This window comes from Dendrobates tinctorius, unplaced genomic scaffold (assembly GCF_039654945.1).
Source record: "Dendrobates tinctorius isolate UK_male_01 unplaced genomic scaffold, ASM3965494v1 ptg000450l, whole genome shotgun sequence".
Lineage (NCBI taxonomy): Eukaryota > Metazoa > Chordata > Amphibia > Anura > Dendrobatidae > Dendrobates > Dendrobates tinctorius.
Window position 1 is genome coordinate 921,008 of NW_027362112.1, and position 15,283 is coordinate 936,290.

General features: G+C 51.6%; 1 protein-coding gene across 1 annotated transcript in view; it reads right to left on the minus strand.

The window, feature by feature from the left end:
- CALB2 (calbindin 2) overlaps nt 1-15,283 on the minus strand; it is a 107,610-nt gene that overhangs the window by 9,247 nt on the left and 83,080 nt on the right. The gene's annotated exons all lie outside the window — the stretch shown is intronic.

The window sequence follows — 15,283 nt, forward strand, 5'->3', positions numbered from 1 at the left end:
TCACTATGGTCGGGATGTGCTCACTGTGGTTGGGGTGTGCTAACTATAGTTTGGGCGTACTCACTATGATAGGGGTGTACTCATTATGGTTTGGGTGTACTTATGGTCGAGGTATACTCACTATATTTTGGGTATACTCACTATAGTTTGGGTGTACTCATCATGGTCGGGGTGTACTCTCTATAGTTTGGGTGTACTCATCATGGTCGGGGTGTACTCTCTATAGTTTGGGTGTACTCATCATGGTCAGGGTGTACTCATAATTGGTCTTGGTATACTCACTATAGTTTGGGTGTACTCATGGTCTGGGTGTACTCTCTATAGTTTGGGTGTGCTCATCATGGTCAGGGTGTACTCATAATTGGTCTTGGTATACTCACTATAGTTTGGGTGTACTCATGGTCGGGGTGTACTCTCTAAAGTCTGGATGTACTCATCATGGTCGGTGAGTACTCATCATTGGTCGGGGTATACTCGCTATAGTTTGGAAGTACTCATCATGGTCGGGGTGTACTCATCATTGGTTGGAGTATACTCGCTGTAACGGGGACTTCTGTGCTGTAATACCTCTTACATTACCACCTCGTGTTTCAGGAGGTCCACTCTGCTTTTCCTCACTTCTGCATGAAGGACGCTGGCTTGAAAGGCTTTGTAACATGGGAACATATAAAAGATCACTGCTTCTCCACATAGTTCCAGTGTGACAACATTTTTCTCACCGGTCTCAGTATATATACACATACAGAGGACAGGACATTCAATATGTGACGGGCCAGTAGATAACAGGCTCCAATTAAGACGTACATTGCAATAGCCGCAGGTGGCCGGCGACCCACGATCATTTACTGTGGGATTTACAAAGGTGGGGGGAGGTCAGAAGTGGGATATCTCGTTTACCTCTGCCCAGGGGTCGCAGTCGGTCAGTTGCTGCATTACGGGTATGCATCTCACATTGCACATATCATACATGCATCTCCTATTCGGGGTGCTGGGGGGTTCTGTAACACGGCTCCCCCTTTTCAGCGACGCGATCGGCATACACAGTCTGATCCTTAACGGATCGGCTTGGGGATGACCGAAGTTTATGGGGTTGGTACAAGTTCCGTTTGTCGACTTAGTCCATTGGCGTTACCATTTTGTTTGCCGGGTCTGTAGTGGATGGTGAAGTCTAGAGGTTGTAGGGCTAAACTCCACTGCAGTAATCTGGCGTTGTCTCCAGAGACCCGATTAAGCCACACTAGGGGATTATGGTCCGTTAGGAGGGAAAACTGTCATCCATACAAATATGGTTGTAACTTCTTGAGTGCCCATACTACTGCCAGGCACTCCTCGATGCCGGCACAGCTTACTTCACGGGGCAGTAGTTTTTGACTCAGGTAAGCTACCGGGTGGTCTTGACCTTCCGGACCGACTTGGCTCAGCACTGCCCCCAATCCAAACATAGAAGCGTCTGTGTGAACCAGGAAACGTTTAGTTGGATCGGGTGCAGCCAATACCGGGGTATTTGTGATGGCGTCCTTTAGCTGGAGGAAGGCTTCCTCACACTTGGGGGTCCAGGTTACCTGGCGGGGGAGGTTCTCACGGGTCAGATCAGTGAGGGGCTTGGCTATGCTGCTGTAATTGGGGACAAATTTCCTATAATACCCTGCTGTCCCTAGAAACGCCATGACCTGGGTTTTAGTGCGTGGGATGAGCCATTTGGCTATGGCCTCATTCTTGGCTGGTTCTGGTCGCTGTTCCCCAATTCCCACCCAATGTCCTAAATACTGAACCTCTGCTTTGCCCACGTGTCACTTGTTGGGGTTCAGGGTGATTCCGGCCTGGTGGATCCTGTCCAATACTGTCTCTAGGTGATTTAGATGCTCATCCCATGTCGTGCTGTAGAATGCGATGTCATCCAGGTAGGCACAAGCTTAGTACTGGAGACCATCCAGAAGCCGGTCAGCCAGCCTCTGGAAGGCCGCAGGGGCATTCTTCATCCCGAATGGCATAACTCGAAACTGGAATTAGCCAAATGGGGTGACAAATTCAGACTTGGGAATAGCGTCAGGACTTAGGGGGATCTGCCAATAGCCTTTGCATAGATCGATGGTGGTCAAATACTTTGCCCCCACCAGGAGGTCTAACTCATCCACACGCGGCATGGGATACGCATCCGTCACCGTTTTCTCATTTAGCGTGCGATAGTCTACACAAAACCGTGTAGTCCCATCCTTCTTGGGCACTACGGGGGATGCCCAGGGACTATCTGACTCTTCAATGACCCCTAAACGCAACATCTCTTGTATCTCTTGTCGCATCCCTTCTCGTACAGACTCAGGGATGCGGAAGGGGGGTTGTCTCAAGGGGGTCTGATCCTGGGTCTCAACCTTGTGTTGTGCCAGGCGGGTGTACCCCGGTCTCTCTGAAAACATCCTCTGTCGCTGCCTCAACAACGCCTCCAACTGCTGTCTCTCCCGGGGCCCTAGGTTTTCTCTCAAGTGTAACTGGTCCCATGTTTTAGACTGAGTTCTCTCCCCTAAGACATCAGGCAAGGGGAGTCCTTCTAAATCCTCTACTTCAGGTGCACAGATGACCACTACCTCTTCTGGGCGCTCCCGGTAGGGCTTCAGCCTATTCACGTGGAACACGCGGATAACCCTGGGGTCGTCACAATCGGCGACATTGTAGGTGGTCTCGGCTATTTTCCCCACTACCTGGTAGGGCCCCTGCCATGCAGCTTTGAACTTGTTCTGCCTAGTTGGTTCTAACACCAGGACCTTCTGTCCGATCTCAAAGGTGCGTTCTCTGGCCATCCGATCGTACCACACGCGCTGGCGCCGTTGGGCCGCCTGCATGTTCCCACGTACAGCCTGAGTCAGCTCCTGTAGGTGGGCCCGGAATTCCAGCAGATAGGGAACAGTAGGTATCCCTTCTATGGTTCCCTCCCCTTCAAAGTGTTCTCGCACTAAGTCTAGGGGTCCCCTTACCCGTCTCCCGTATACCAGCTCGAACGGGGAGAACCCCGTGGATTCTTGGGGCACCTCCCGATAGGCAAACAGGAGGTGTGGCAAGAATTTCTCCCAGTCCCTGTAGGTCCTGGTAAAAGTCCCAATGAGTTGTTTTAATGTTCCGTTAAAACGTTCGCACAACCCATTGGTTTGCGGGTGGTACGGGGCACTTCTAATGGACTTTATGCCGTACAGCTTCCACAGTTGGTTGGTCACATCTGCTGTAAACTGGGTACCCTGGTCCGAGATAATCTCCCGGGGAAATCCAACCCGTGAGAAAACCTGGAGCAGGGCAGCCGCCACTGTCTCTGCCAGTATGCTAGGTAACGCAACCGCCTCTGGATACCGTGTGGCATAATCTACCACTGTCAATATATACTTTTTCCTGGACGGACTGGGTTTGGCTAACGGCCCTATCAGATCGACCGCTACTTGGCTAAATGGCTCCTCCACAATGGGGAGGGGGTGGAATTTGGCCTTGCAGCGATCTCCCCTCTTGCCAATGCGCTGGCAACTGTCACAGATCTGGCAGTACTGACGAACATCATAGGTTACCCCCGGCCAAAAGAAGTTTTGTGTCAGACGATGCCTGGTGGGACTGACGCCGAAGTGCCCGGCCAAGGGTATATCATCAGAGATTCGCAGTAGCTCCTGCCTATACTTCTTGGGCACTACCAGCTGTCATTTTATAGTGGGGCTCGTCCCTGTGTGGCGATGCTCTGTAACCCGGTAGAGGAGTCCCTGCTTCCATACAAACTGTTCCCCTTCCAGTACTCCTCTCCCCTCCTGTGCCTTCCCACGATATCCCTCTAATGAAGGATCCTCAAGTAACTCCCTCTTAAATTCATCTGGGGTGGCCCAAGAAATGTGTCTGGCTATGGGAATACGTGTAGGGCTGGGATGTCTTACCTGGGCCTCCTCTGAGTGTGATTCCGCCTCCGCAGCTCGAGCTTGTCTCCGGGTGGTCACAGGATAGGTCTCAGCCAGAGGGGCCACCGAGAATGCAGACAACATGGGCCCCAAGTCATTTCGCAGAAAGCCGTCTGCAGGCAAATCCTCCATCAGGCCGACCTCAACAAGGCCATCCCCAACTCCCCAGTTCAGGTAAATCCTGTCAGTGGGCAGTTGATGATGGCTCCCCTTGCTACACGGACGGCCACTGTCCGATCCATCTTCTCTTGGTCCCGGACGAGATGAGGCTTCACAAGGGTCAAAGTTGCTCCGGAATCTTTTAGTCCCTGCATACGTTTCCCATTAACCCACACCGCCTGTCGATGCTGTTGCCGATTATCTGCCCGGGCTGCCTGCATGGGGTCTACTTCATGCAGCACTTCCTCCATCTCTTGCATCCCCGGATTAGTCCTAGCCCCCAATGCCGGGTCAGCTTTGACTTGGTAGCAATGTACAGCAACCCGGCTGAAGGTAGCCGCTCCTGCCTTTGGCCACTGGGTACGCCGAGTCCGGTTGGGACATTGTCTTTGCAGGTGGCCCAGCTGATGGCAGGTGTAGCATCGCGCCCCATGGGGACTCTGGTAGGCCGGAGTTTTAGCTGGTCCCCCGACAATCTTCTGTGGTTTAGGGGCTTCCAGACCCATGGGAGGGCCCCTAGTGACAGTCTTTGATCCTGGCAACTGCGGCCTCCTGGCATCATGATGTTCATCGGCCAGACGAGCGGCCTCCTCAAGAGTCATTGGCCGGCTGTCCCAAAGCCATTCTTGTGTCTCGGGGTTTAGTCCAGGAAAGAATCGCTCTAACAAGAAGAGCTGGAGGACGTCCTGCTTAGTGGTTGCTTGGCTCCCTTGTACCCACTGTAGCAGTGACCGCCGTAATTTACAGGCCCATTCAGCGTGGGTATCTGTTACCTGTTTTATAAGTCCACTGAACTTTTGGCGGTATGCCTCTGGTGTCAGCGCATACTGGGCCAAGATCACTTCTTTGATCCGCTCATAGTCCGTACAGTTCTCATCAGGTACCTTGCGATAGGCGTCCGATGCCCGGCCTGTCAGCTTGCTGGCCAGAACCTGAACCCGTTCCTCCGGCTTCACTTGATGAACGGCACATTGCAGCTCAAAGTCCTGCAGAAAGCCATCAATGTCTTCCTCTGCCTCGCCCAACTGTCGGAAGGCATTATATTGGATCTTTTTGTGGCTTACTGTTGAAGGTACCTGGTCGAAAGCCAGAGCTCCCCCTGCTCGCTGACTCTCCTCTCTCCGCTCTGCCATCTCCATCTTGGACAGCTCCACTTTGGTCCGCTCTGCCATCGCCATCTTGGCTAGCTCTATCCTGGTCCGCTCGGCCATCTTTTCCTTCAGATCAGTACGCACATCAGCCATCACCTCTCGTATGATCTCTACTGCAGGGTTTAGGCCATAGAACGCCAGTCTGCTCTTTACCTCCCTCTGGAATTCGGTCTCCTCCACGTTCACATTGGGAGGCGCTGCACTGTCGTGTTCCATGATGGCTGCCATCAAATCCGCTTTTGTTTTGCTGCTGACGATTAACCCTCGAGCTTCCACCAGATCTTTTAATGTATTCCTCTTTAACTTCTGGTAGTTATTTTCCATTCAGTCCTTTACTCCTATAGACGGGGTATCATGTCCCGCCGCTGCCACCAGTGTAACGGGGACTTCTGTGCTGTAATACCTCTTACATTACCACCTCGTGTTTCAGGAGGTCCACTCTGCTTTTCCTCACTTCTGGATGAAGGACGCTGGTTCGAAAGGCTTTGTAACATGAGAACATATAAAAGATCACTGCTTCTCCACGTATTTCCAGTGTGACAACATTTCACTCGCCGGTCTCAGAATATATAAACATACAGAGGACAGGACATTCAATATGTGGCGGGCCAATAGATAACAGGCTCCAATTAAGACACCAGACGTACATTACAATTGCCGCAGGTGGCCGGTGTAATGTGTAATAATTAGATCTGTCTCTTTAAGCAAGCCAGACTTATGGGACTTGGAGGGTGGAGACAAGAGGGATGAGAAGGGAAGTTTCAGTTTCACTTCTGGGAGCATGGGAATGCAAGTGTTATGCTGTGTGCTGGAGGACGAAGAATAAAACATATCTAAAGTTTAATACCTTGAATTCTTCATAACGTGTGGATATTACAACTGGCGACGAGGATGGGATATAATCACCTACTGCTGTGAGTACGGACTATATTTTACCGCTTCACACGCCAGCACCACTGAGAGACTCTATCATGGCTGACTACTTGCACACATTCCCACAATTTGATATGACTGATGTCATTAATCTCTCCCATAACTGGAGAAAATGGCTAAACAGATTTGAGAATTTCCTAGAAGCCATGGACATAAAGGAGGAGAAAAGAAAGAGAGCTTTGCTCCTGCATTGTGCAGGCACAGGAGTCTATGACATACACAGTACGTTACCTGCAGCAGAAACAGACACATACAACTGCACTAAAGCTCTCACCGGCTACTTCAACCCCAAACAGAACATCAGATATGAAAGATATAAATTCAGGATTGCCAAGCAGCTTCCAGAAGAGTCCATAGACACTTATGTCACACGGCTGAAAGAGTTAGCACATGGATGCGCCTTTACAGATGTAGATGATGAAATCCTAACTCAAATAATTGTCACCTGCTCGTCTAATAACCTAAGGCGTAAGGCTCTGCAGCAGGATATCTCTCTACATGATTTGCTCAAAATGGCCGTGCTATAGAAATAGCAGGTCATCAGGCTACCGTAATGGAGAATGAGGATAAATTACATGTGCATAATCTCAAACAGAAAAATTTACCAGACAAACAAGTCCAGAAACAGAAGAAATGTTATAGATGTGGACAGGATTTCCCTCACCACCAGAACAAATGTCCAGCTATGGGACAAACCTGCAGTAAATGTGGAAAAGGGAATCATTTTGCAGCTGTTTGCAAATCAGCGTACTACAAGCCTCCGCTGCCTATGACAAAATCTGCAGATGTAAAAGTGATAAATCAGGACACAGAAGAAATGTCTGCGACTGAGAACTATGTGTTCACTACCTCTGTCACTGGTTCAGTACAGTCTCCCTGTGTTACACTCTCAATCTGCAACACTGACATTACCTTTACAATAGATACAGGAGCTTCAGTGGATATCATAGATGGCACTACATATGAACAATTGAAAACAAGGCCAGTCTTACAACAAGTGCAGACTAAAATCTTTCCTTATGGATCTAAAACACCTCTAGCTATAATGGGACAATTTGATGCTGAAATTAGATATAAAGAAAACAGGCAGAAAACCACTTTCCACACATTACAAGGATCGGGAGGCTGTCTTCTCAGCTATCACACTGCCTTGGAGCTAGGGCTCATCCAGATTATTCATACCATAACTGACCCTGCGGATATGGATGTACAAACTATGGTGAACAGCTTTCCCTCCCTATTTAGTGGTTTGGGAAAACTAAAGGACTCTCAAGTACACCTTCATGTGGATGACAATGTTCGTCCAGTAGCCCAGCCTCACAGGCGTATTCCATTTCACCTGAGACAGAAGGTAGAAAAGGAACTCCAATTGCTCATGGATGAGGACGTTATTGAAACTGTTACTGGTCCCACTCCGTGGGTCTCTCCACTTGTGGTAGTTCCAAAACCAAAGACTCCTGATCAAGTGAGACTGTGTGTTGACATGCGCCTGCCCAACACCGCTATCCAGAGGGAAAGACATATCTCACCTACGATTGATGACATTATTCATTTATTAAATGGAGCCACCGTCTTCTCAAAGCTCGACCTCAATAAGGGATATCATCAATTAGAACTGAGTCCAGAGTCCCGATACTTGACCACATTTTCCACCCATGTGGGCCTCAGAAGATACAAAAGATTGACTTTTGGAGTCTGCTCAGCAGCAGAAATTTTTCAGGATGCAATAAGGAGTGTCATTCAACACATCCCAAATGCCTTTAATTACAGTGATGACATATTGGTTTTTGGTAAAACTCATAGCTGAGCATAATCGTGCTCTATATGCTATCTTCGAGTGTCTGCTTTCTGCTGGACTCACTTTAAACAAAGAGAAGTGCGAGTTTGACAAGGGTTCATTAGAATTCTATGGTCACATCTTCTCGGCAAAAGGAGTACAACCAGACCCCAAGAAAGTGGAAGCTATCAGAACAGCCTCAATTCCACAGGATGCCAGTGAAGTGCGTTCTTTCCTTGGAATGGCAAGTTACTGTGCTAGATATATTCCGAATTTTTCAACAATCAGCAATCCACTACGGGAACTTACAAAACAAAGTTGTATTTTTCAATGGTCCCAAGGCTGTCAGGCCTCTTTTGAAACAATTAAAAATGAACTCTGCTCGACAACCACTATGGCTTATTTTGATCCAGCTCTTCGAACTGAACTGATTGTGGACGCCAGTCCCGTGGGACTGGGTGCTATTCTAGCGCAGTACAAGGATAACAATCAAAATCCTCACATCATTTCTTATGCAAGTAAGAGCTTAACAAACACTGAAAGAAAATATTCTCAACCTGAAAAAGAAAGCTTGGCAGTTGTCTGGGGATGTGAACACTTTCATTTATTTCTCTATGGAGCTCCCTTCACCATTGTCACAGATCATCAAGCACTTCTTACAATTTTGTTACACCGCTCCGCCATACTCACCCGGCCTCCGCTCCCACGCCGCAGTCGCCCTCCGCTCCCACGCCGCAGCCTCTCTCCACCCGACGGCCGCGGCGGTCACCTGAGACAGACCCGCGACCGATGCCTTCCCTGCATGCTATGCGCATGCGCCATAGGCCGCGGCCGCGCCTCCTTCCTGCTTCTTATGCTCCGGCTGTGCCCTGACCCGGAAGCACATTTGGACCAATGGCTGACCAGACGGGGCCATATCAGGCCGCTTCCCCCTGAGGGAGGCGCCTGATCGTTGTGTTTCCTGACACTCTGGCCTCGCTCCATCGTGCACACTCTGCTCCTGCAGTTCCTGTCTCGGCTGCTCCTCACAGCAGCTTCTCAGTCCTGCTACCCGTGTTCCTGTCGTCCTACTCCAGTCCTGCCTTGTGTTCCTGCCGTCCTACTCCAGTCCTGCCTTGTGTTCCTGTCGTCCTACTCCAGTCCTGCCTTGTGTTCCTGCCGTCCTACTCCAGTCCTGCCTTCACTGTTCCTGCCGTCCTACTCCAGTCCTGCCTTGTGTTCCTGCCGTCCTACTCCAGTCCTGCCTTCACTGTTCCTGCCGTCCTACTCCAGTCCTGCCTTGTGTTCCTGCCGTCCTACTCCAGTCCTGTCTTCAGTGCTCCTGCCGTCCTACTCCAGTCTCAGTCTTACTCCGGTCCATCCTGAGCCGCCCCTCTCGGTACCGGCTACCGTGGTACTCGAACCCCTGGGCCTGCTCCTAACGGTCCCTGTATAGGGGTCGGTTCCACCTGGCAGCTCGCCCGGGGTCCCTCGGTGCCACGGTCCAGAGGGTCCACTCTCGGAGCTCCCGCTCCTGACCACCCACGCTAACAGTTCGATCAGGCCATGGACTCCGCCGGTACTACGGCTGCTACCCAGAAAGAGTTGCTATTCCTACGGGAGAATCAGGGGCGCATTATGTCAATCATGAAGTCGATGGACACCCGTTTGTCGGCCTTACAGGTGGCCGATCCTGGAAATGCCACTCAGCTGGCCAGTCTCCAACAGGAGCTGGGCCAGCAGCAAGATACTCAAACCCACATTTTGTCCTACATGGCCTCCTTTGATAGTCGCTTGTCGGCCCTCCAGGCTGCCGCTGCAGTGCCGACTCCTCCCCCTGCGTCTGCTGCTCATCCGACGCCCCGCCTCGCCAAGCCGCCTCGTTTCACCGGGGATCCCAAGCTCTGTAGGGGGTTCTTAAATCAGTGTAGTCTCCACTTTGAATGGCTGCCGCAGCAATATCCCTCGGACCGGGCCAAAGTGGCCTTCATCATGTCCCATCTGGAGGGAGAGGCCCTTTCTTGGGTAAACCCGCTCTGGGAATGTGACGACCCGGTCGTTTCGAGTCTCCCGGTTTTCCTGGATACGTTTCGTAAGGTTTTCGATGAGCCGGGCCGGTTAGCCTCTCTCACTGAGTCACTCTTTAACTTACACCAGGGCTCTCTCACGGTCGGACAGTACGCTATTCGCTTTCGCACTATTTCCTCTGAGCTCGGCTGGAATAATGCAGCTTTGGTGGGGGCATTCTGGCGCGGTCTTTCTAGTAAAATAAAGGATGAACTCGCTGGTCGAGATACCCCGTCCACCTTAGAGGACCTTATCTCGCTGGCTACCCGCATTGACCTGCGCTTCCTGGAGCGCGCTCGGGAGTCAGTGAGAGACAGGCGCTCCTCCAGGTCAGTTCCTCCTTTCGCTCAGTCGGCCAGCTCACGTTCAGTCGGATCTTCTTCCCTCTCTTCGGGTGAGCCCATGCAGATAGATCATCTCAGGTTGGCCGAGTTACGTCAGAGAGAGAGACGGGCACAAGGTCTGTGCCTCTATTGCGGTCATTCGTCACACTATATCCGCACCTGTCCTAAGAGACAGGGAAACGACTCCACCTAGGTCAGGTAAGAGAGGCCTTCCTAGGTGATGATGATGATTCCTCTCAACCCCTTACGATTTCTGTGCTTTTGGTTTCAGGAGGGAGGCGTGGTTCCGAGGTGGCCTACGTGGATTCGGGCTCAGCGGGTAACTTCATTCGGCCGGAAGAGGTAGACAAATACCAAATTCCTGTAGTCACTCTATCTAACCCAATTCAGATTGCCACCGTGGATGGCAAACCGCTACAGGTGACCGTCACCTTGGTCACTGAAGAGGTGGAATTGCAAATCGGAGCCTTACATCGAGAGAAGATAGCCTTTTACGTTTTACCTAAGCTCTCTCACGCCATTCTACTCGGTCTTCCATGGTTAAGGACTCATCAGCCTGTTCTCGACTGGTCTTCTGGGGAGATACTCCGCTGGGGGCACCCGTGCCAAGCTCGCTGTCTGACTCCTGTCCGCCTGGCGGCCGCTCCACGGTCACCTCCAGACCTCCCGGGTCTTCCTCCAGCTTACAGCTCCTACGCCGATGTTTTTGATAAGAAGGAAGCAGAGGTCCTCCCTCCACACCGGCCGTTTGACTGCCCAATTGAACTTGTTTCTGGTTCAACCCCCCCAAGGGGCAGAATCTACCCTCTGTCTCCCGTGGAGACCACCGCCATGTCCGAGTACGTCCAAGAGAACCTCGCCAAAGGCTTTATACGGAAATCCTCTTCGCCCGCGGGAGCCGGGTTCTTCTTCGTCAAAAAGAAGGACGGGACTCTACGGCCATGCATTGACTATAGGGGCTTGAATGAGATTACCATCAAGAACAGGTACCCTCTTCCACTCATTCCGGAACTGTTTGACCGTCTCAGAGGGGCTCGGGTCTTTACCAAGCTGGACCTCAGAGGAGCCTACAATCTGGTCCGTATCCGTGCAGGTGACGAGTGGAAGACCACTTTCAACACTCGAGATGGCCATTACGAGTACCTGGTCATGCCCTTCGGTCTTTGCAATGCTCCTGCAGTCTTTCAAGAGTTCGTCAACGAGATCTTCCGGGATCTCTTGTACTCCTGTGTGGTCGTGTACTTAGACGACATCCTCGTCTTCTCGCCGGACCTCTCGTCCCACAGAAAGAGTGTCCGCCTGGTGCTTCAGCGTCTTCGGGAGAACCGTCTGTATGCAAAGATCGAGAAATGTCTCTTCGAACAGACCTCTCTGCCATTTCTGGGATACATTATCTCCGACGCTGGTCTAAGGATGGATCCCGAGAAGTTGTCTGCCATCCTCAAATGGCCTCGCCCCGTCGGATTAAAGGCGATACAACGATATCTCGGGTTCGCCAACTATTACCGGCAATTTGTCTCCCACTTCTCCGCGATCACAAGACCCATTTCTGTGCTTACCCGTAAAGGGTCTACTTCCAAGGATTGGTCTCCTGAGGCAGAGGAGGCCTTTCTGTCCCTAAAACGGGCTTTCTCCACGGCTCCGGTCCTGCATCGCCCTGAGAGCGATCGACCTTTTGTACTCGAGGTGGACGCTTCCTCGACTGGTGCCGGGGCGGTGCTGTCCCAGAGAACCGCCTCCGGTCGCCTGCACCCTTGTGGCTTCTTCTCGAAGGCCTTTTCTCCATCCGAGTGTAACTACTCGATCGGTGACCGGGAACTTTTGGCCATCAAGTTGGCCTTGGAGGAATGGCGCCACCTCCTGGAAGGAGCTGTCCATCCTTTTGTCATCTTCTCGGACCACAAGAATCTGGCCTATCTCCAGTCTGCCCAGAGACTAAACCCTCGCCAGGCCAGATGGTCTTTATTTTTTGCCCGATTTGATTTCGAGCTCCGATTCCGTCCCGGCAGCAAGAATTCCAAAGCCGACGCCCTGTCCAGGGTCTTCCAACCACACGAATCCACGGAGGAACCGTCACATATCATTGATCCCACTAGGATCATCACCGTGGCTCCAGTGAACTGGCTTACTCCTCCGCCTGGCAAGACGCTTGTGCCAGAGAATCTCAAGCAAAAGGTTCTTCTATGGGGGCACTCCTCCAAACTGGCCGGCCATGCCGGAACTAAGAAGACCCTTGATCTTATCAAACGTCACTACTGGTGGCCCTCACTTCGCCAAGATGTACTCGATTTTGTGGCTTCTTGTCCATCCTGTGCAAAGAACAAGGTACCACGGAGATCTCCGTCTGGCTTGTTGCTTCCGTTGCCTGTCCCTACGGTTCCTTGGGAGAACATCGCCATGGATTTCATCACCGACCTACCCTGCTCTGCGGGCTGCTCAGTCATTCTGGTGGTGGTGGATCGTTTTTCCAAGATGGCTCACTTCATCCCTCTGCCCGGTCTTCCCTCAGCGCCGGAGCTGGCCGAGATCTTCATTCATCAAGTCTTCAGGCTTCATGGACTACCTCGACGCATTGTGTCTGACCGAGGGGTTCAGTTTACCTCCAAGTTCTGGCGTTCGCTTTGTAAGCTTATGAACGTTTCCCTCGACTTCTCCTCGGCCTACCATCCACAGTCCAACGGACAAGTAGAGCGTACCAACCAGACGCTTACGGGATACTTACGCCACTTCTCTAACGCCCACCAGAACGATTGGGTCAGCTTACTCCCCTGGGCAGAGTTCGCTTATAACAACCATGCTGGTGAGTCTTCGGCCAAGTCTCCATTTTTCATTGTTTTTGGCAGACATCCTGGTGTCCCTCTTCCGATAACCCCTGCCTCTGAGGTACCCGTGGCCAATGCCTTGTCCTCGGAATTTTCTAAGATTTGGGCTGAGACCAACACATCACTCAAGAGATCCGCTGATCAGATGAAGAACTATGCAGACAAAAAGAGGTTGGATTCTCCTCCGTATCGTGTTGGCGACAAGGTCTGGCTCTCCTCCAAATTCGTCCGACTAAAACTGCCCTCCTACAAGTTGGGTCCACGCTACATCGGTCCGTTTGAAATTCTGGGACGTATTAACGAAGTTGCCTACAAATTGAGGTTGCCTGCTTCGCTCCGGATCCCAAACACCTTTCACGTCTCTCTCCTGAAGCCTGTGGTGCTGAATCGTTTCCATTCCTCGCTTGAACTTGGTCCTCAGCCGGTGGGTGCCGACAACGTTTTTGAAGTGCAGGACATCCTCGCTGTGAAAAGGGTTAGAGGTAGGACTTTCTTTCTCGTTGATTGGAAGGGCTTTGGTCCTGAGGAGAGATCCTGGGAGCCTCGGGAGAATATTAATGCTCCCCGTATCCTCAAGAGGTTTCTTGTTAATCTCCGGGGGGGGCGGCTTAGGGGAGGGGGTACTGTTACACCGCTCCGCCATACTCACCCGGCCTCCGCTCCCACGCCGCAGTCGCCCTCCGCTCCCACGCCGCAGCCTCTCTCCACCCGACGGCCGCGGCGGTCACCTGAGACAGACCCGCGACCGATGCCTTCCCTGCATGCTATGCGCATGCGCCATAGGCCGCGGCCGCGCCTCCTTCCTGCTTCTTATGCTCCGGCTGTGCCCTGACCCGGAAGCACATTTGGACCAATGGCTGACCAGACGGGGCCATATCAGGCCGCTTCCCCCTGAGGGAGGCGCCTGATCGTTGTGTTTCCTGACACTCTGGCCTCGCTCCATCGTGCACACTCTGCTCCTGCAGTTCCTGTCTCGGCTGCTCCTCACAGCAGCTTCTCAGTCCTGCTACCCGTGTTCCTGTCGTCCTACTCCAGTCCTGCCTTGTGTTCCTGCCGTCCTACTCCAGTCCTGCCTTGTGTTCCTGTCGTCCTACTCCAGTCCTGCCTTGTGTTCCTGCCGTCCTACTCCAGTCCTGCCTTCACTGTTCCTGCCGTCCTACTCCAGTCCTGCCTTGTGTTCCTGCCGTCCTACTCCAGTCCTGCCTTCACTGTTCCTGCCGTCCTACTCCAGTCCTGCCTTGTGTTCCTGCCGTCCTACTCCAGTCCTGTCTTCAGTGCTCCTGCCGTCCTACTCCAGTCTCAGTCTTACTCCGGTCCATCCTGAGCCGCCCCTCTCGGTACCGGCTACCGTGGTACTCGAACCCCTGGGCCTGCTCCTAACGGTCCCTGTATAGGGGTCGGTTCCACCTGGCAGCTCGCCCGGGGTCCCTCGGTGCCACGGTCCAGAGGGTCCACTCTCGGAGCTCCCGCTCCTGACCACCCACGCTAACAAATTTTTGGAAATCCCAGAGCTAAAATGCCTGCACGAATTGAACGATGGGGCCTACATCTACAGGACTACAACTATAAAATTGTTCACAAACCTGGAAAATACAGCAATCCGGCTGATTATCTTTCAAGACATCCTACTAATGATGATATACCTGTGCATTCCTCCATTGAAGAATACCTACGTTTTGTTACAGATCATGCCGTGCCAAAAGCACTTTCTCTTGATCAATTTATAAATGAAACAACAAAAGACAAGACACTCTGTGCCCTAATACAAATCATCCAAAATCGAAGGTGGCATGAAATTCAAAAAGAAAAATTTCCTGATTCTGAGATTGATCTGAAAGAGTTAAAACTATTCTCAAACGTACGTGAGGAATTATCAGTCACTGAAGAACACCTCATTCTTCGAGGTACCAAACTAGTTGTACCTAAGGCTTTGCGTAACTTAGTCATACAGATAGCACATGAAGGTCATTTAGGAATTGTTGGCACAAAGAAGTTACTCAGAGAAAAAGTGTGGTTCCCAAATATGGATCACTTGGTGGAAGAAAAGATTAGACGCTGTTCTACTTGTCAATTAATCACTCCATCATCAACCTTAGAGCCATTACAAATGTCTCCGTTACCCACTGCTGTC